Genomic DNA, 4,980 nt, shown 5'->3' on the forward strand with positions numbered 1-4,980 from the left:
AAGTAACTGTAGTTATCAAGTAAATAGTTTAGTGTAAAAACACAGTATTTGTCTCTGAAATGCAGTAAAGTATGAAGAAGTAGTAGTTATAGTAGCAAAGTACATTAAAATAGTTGGTAATTTGTGGGTAAGTTGGTAAATTGTAAGTACAGTACTTAAGTAAATGTACTTAGGTAATTACAATACCAGTAGGTTAGGACACTATAGTGTAGAAATACAAGTAAAAGTATAGTAAAGTACCTTAAAGTACCAGAAGTACTCAATGGTGCCCCCCTCCCAAAGTACTCAAATCATTTACTAGTGTACAAACAGCAATACTCCAGTATAGAAATACTTTACAAGTGAAAGTCCTGCATTCAAAAATTATATTTAAGTAAAAGTACAAAGGTTTTAACTTTTAAAACTACTTGAAGTACTAAAAGTAATAATACTCTGTTCCATATGTTTCCAGTCGTTTAGATCTGAACTTGTCGTTTCTGATTTTTCTCAGTATCTGTTTTAGTTGTTGAAGTTTTTCTGCTTCAATCTGTTGATAAATGAAACTGAACATGTTGAATTTCTGCAGACACTTTATTTTAATGAGACACGAAGAACAAACCTGGACTCAAACAACAGCATCAGGTTCAATAACTCAGTCAGCATCACCTCCTAGCTGAATACTTTTTGTACTTGAAGTACCTTTTTTGCTGGAGTACTGCGTTGGTGTACTCCTCTGTGTGTCAGGGTGCAGGATGCTGGCCAGAGCAAACGGCTCTGAAACCACAGGGTGTAATGAAAAGTCACAGGAGCCTGTTTAGAGGCTCTGAGCTGATTGAAGGAGATAAAACGCGGCTGCAGCGATGCAGACGAGATGCAGACGAGATGCAGACCTGCAGATGGGATGCTAATCTTCCACCTTCATCATCTTGGTAGTCTGGCAGCGAGTTTCATCCTGACACAGACGCTGTTCAGAGAACAATGGGCACAAAGACCAGATGTGATGACTCTTCATAAATCAAAGAGGAGGTTGAAATGATCCAAACCCGCAGTTCATCGATTCATTAAAGTCATCAGGGCTCTGCCTCAGTTCACATATCTACCAACTGTCTGCTGGAGAAATCCTGTTTCTCCTGCTGCTTCCTGTGCCCCTGCTGGAGGGAATGTGGATCAGTCTCCGTAGACCCGGTCCTGGTGTTCTGTCTCTGTTCTTCCCTCCGGCCTTTTGGTTTGACATCAGATTTATTCTTCAGTTCTCAGGAAGACGGACACAGATCAGACACAGGTTGTTGTCCACTGTCTTAAAGAAAAGCAGTAAGAAGAAATAAGATGGATTCAAACCGACTCCTGAACTGAACCTGCTCATTATTTATTTCTTCTTTTTCTACAATAATAATTTAATTAACGATTTATTTGTTAATTCAGTTGATTTATAGATGATTCTGTGAACTAACTGCATCCTGTGATTTTTCTTTATGTGACATTTGTCAAATGTACAAATCAACATGTTCCACGTTCAACATTTGTCAGAGCTGCTGCTGCAACATAAAGAGCGGCAGTAAATTACCCCCCGACATCTGAAGCAAGTGGTTCGGTTACATGCTTTGACCCCCCCATCCCGTGGTCTTGCGAGCACAGAGGGCCCACGCAGCAACTGGTCCCTGGACACCCAGGGGTCACGACCCCTGGGTGCTCAGCTGTATATTTAGGGGTGAGACCTGGTGTTCTCCTGACACGGGCCCCCTCATGATCCATCAACACCCCCGTCACACAGAGACACATACTTACACCTGTGCACAAGCTCGTCTGTAGACGTGTGAGCAGTTTTATTTGATCTTTCCCATTTTTAACTTCCTGTCACCAACGTCTCCATAAAAATCCTTCTGTTAAAATAATAACTGACGACTTTCTACAATAGAAGTGAAACGTTTAACGCAGGCTGCTGCAAAAAGTCTGCAGGAGGAATCAGGCACACGTGGTTTCATACGTGTTTCACACACACGCACTAACATACTCTAACACACACACACACACACTAACACACTCTAACACACACTAACATACTCTAACACACACACTAACACACACTAACACACAGTAAAACACACTAACACACACCTGTCCCCCTCGGCCAACTGCCTGCGACACCTTCAGCTGTGACGCTGAACACATTCCAGGAGTGATTCCCACCGGACGAGTTCACCGCTGACGGACACATTCCTCCATCGACTCGCCGTCAGAAAACCCACCTGGTCTTTTTTTTGTAAACTCTGTTTGTTAGAATCTGGACTCATGTTCACATCATTCGGTCTGAACGTTGTGTAGCAGGAACATGCAGCAGGTGATCAGTCGCTTTAAAGTCTTCACTCACATGAACATGATGCAGATTCTTCTTTTATAATAAGTTCCAAACGTCCATTAACCTGTGTAGCAGTGTCCTAAAAGTGGATTTAAATAAACTTTAAGTTCATACAAACCACATTTTAAGAAAAGTGTGTAAAAGATGAACTTGAGTATCCTGCTACTTCATAAAGTCTCTAAATCAGTAAAATACTGCACTTTAGTGTATTTTAATATATTATTTTTGCACTAATTATATGTTGTAACATTTCAAATCCATCAAATGTATTAAACAAAACTACAGTATTACTTACAAACATACTTCAAAATAAAACCACATTTTAGCCATAAGAGATAAATTTGAGTACTTAAGTACTTACTTAAGTATTTGAGTACCTTAGACTGGGATACTGGGACATCAGAGACGCAGCCACAGAAACTCGGAGGATTTATTATTAGTTTCTGATGTGTTTTTCCAAGTGTCGGTAGTTTATTTCTGTTGGAATCAGCAGGAATGTTTTCCCTGGAAATGCGTGGGTGGTGCAGGATGACAGGCGGCAGTTGGTTCCAGTTTTTCAATCTTGTCTCTGCAGATGAACGGGACTCATGCAGACGAGTTCTTATTGATCCAGATCGGCTTGTTCAGAGACCATCACTGAGATCAGAGTCATGTTGTATTTAATGCGAGGAAACACAGTTTACATATTAACAGCTGTTCACGAGTCCTCCTGCTGTTAGGAACCGTTTCTTTTGCTTTTCGACCGTTTCATTTTTGGAAAACACACACGTGCAGTTTACACATGAAACAAGAGATTTAACACTTCTGTTGAACTGGATCAATTTTAAACAGTGGACCCAACACAGGTACAGAAGCAGACGCTCAGTAATAACTAACCTGAGCCTGAACCTGTGTCTAATGTTTCCAGCTGAATCCTTTTAAAATGAGATTCTTACACAATACAATCCATCCATCCGTCCATGTCTGAGCTGCAGTTTGCACCTCTTACGTATTAATTACATCTGAATCCAGTACAACTCTCTGAACTGTTTCTACCTATGTAGAGTCGTTTTTACCAAACTCTGCCTGAACGTTCACAGACTCTTCTAGTGAGAGTCAAACAGCACAACGATCAGGAAAGGAAGGATTTTTATAGTTTTAGTTTAGAATCAGAGTGATCCTCATCATTTTCTGTCACCATCTTTGTTTTGGTGGAGAGCAAAGTGCCACTCCTGACCCCTGACCCCTGACCCCTGACCCCTACTGAGCTGCTACCGTAAACCAAGGCTCTAAAATACAGTAGGATCCACGACTCCACAGAACACAGGTCGTCTTTTCCTGTATCACTGTCATTTTTAGATTTTTAACGCCCCGTTCTGCTGACGCGACACTCAGGAAACAGACGTTTGTTCTTCTCTCCACATTTCTGATCTGACGTTAAAGGGCAGGTTTGTAATTTCTCAATCTGGCCTTACAACAACAGAGAAATACAAATAAAAGCACCGTAGGAGGTTTTACTGGCTGTGAGCATCGCTCCTGTCTTTTCCACAGTCCTCGCTCTGTTCAAAAAAGCTTCAACAACCTGAATTAAACTTTTCCAAAATGAACCTTGGTTGGAAGAAATTCCCTCTTTGTGTTTTTGTTTTGTGCTACAAACTGCTGCGACTTTGAAAGATATCCACCTTATGTGACTAATTAAAACAGTTAAAACCTTAAATTGACATCAGATCAACTTTATAACACATTTTTAATGACACTTACAAAAGAAGCATCTGTTACTGTAACAAGAAAAATTATTGCATCAAGAAAAACCTGTTTGATTGTTTATGTGAGCAGCCTTGAAAATGTGTGAACTTACCCTTTAAATGTCATTAATGTGGTTTTAACTGTTTTAAAACTTTGTGAACAAACTGTGAACTCTGAAAACAGCACGTCAACTTCTACCACAGGTGATCGGAGCAGCGTGTTCGGCAGCAAATCACTTGATTGGAGCCGTCGCTGTGTCACCAGGGTGCTGATGATCTGTGCTGACGGACCCACTGCAGCTTCCCCTCGCTGCTTCCTGGGGATGAGTGTCCCGTGATGGGAAATCCAGGTCACCTGCCCACTCAGCCCCCTTACGCACATCTGAACACGAGCTCGAACTGCTGGAGTCACTTTGGGACAAATAAACTGATAAACAGTTGTGTTGATGTGTAATCAGCAGCTCGTCTGTGGGTGCGTATCCACCCATCAGCCTGACACTGTAATCCCAATAAGTAAGTGTAACAAAGGGCAGGCAGGTCCTGACAGGCCCTGCATGTTGGTATAATGACTTATCATAGTTTACCGGAATGTTTTTGACTGTTTGCAGCCGGAGAGAAAATGATATACGAGCAGCTGTGACAGCTTATTGACTGTAGACTTTAGAGATTCAAACTATTTCGCTTGTGTGTGTGGGAAAATGGTGAACTTGGCTTTGAAAATGACCAGAGATATGCCAGTTATGAGGAGCGCATTTCCCAAAGGCTCCGGTGTCCAAGCTTATTACTGCCTGTCCAACCGACTGATGAGCCAAGAAAAACAGGAATGAAAGGGAAGAACTCTGATGTTTGAGTCTCCCAAGCTGTGAAAGCATCTGGCCGCTCAACAGGTTTTTGTTTTCTGAAGTTAAATCAGGTTTTATC

At 41.5% G+C, this 4,980-nt stretch overlaps 1 long non-coding RNA gene across 2 annotated transcripts; it reads right to left on the reverse strand.

The window, feature by feature from the left end:
• Positions 1–565: 565 nt before the first annotated feature.
• Positions 566–4,130, reverse strand: LOC113154978. Of its 2 annotated transcripts, none has more exons than XR_003298087.1 (3): positions 2,713–4,130; positions 2,095–2,414; positions 566–1,276 (listed from the first exon to the last, which is right to left on the reverse strand). It is a non-coding gene; the product is annotated as an uncharacterized LOC113154978 (long non-coding RNA). The 2 variants fall into 2 exon arrangements; XR_003298086.1 differs by having other exon boundaries at positions 2,697–4,130.
• Positions 4,131–4,980: the final 850 nt, after the last annotated feature.

Source organism: Anabas testudineus, chromosome 8 (assembly GCF_900324465.2).
Source record: "Anabas testudineus chromosome 8, fAnaTes1.2, whole genome shotgun sequence".
Taxonomy (NCBI): domain Eukaryota; kingdom Metazoa; phylum Chordata; class Actinopteri; order Anabantiformes; family Anabantidae; genus Anabas; species Anabas testudineus.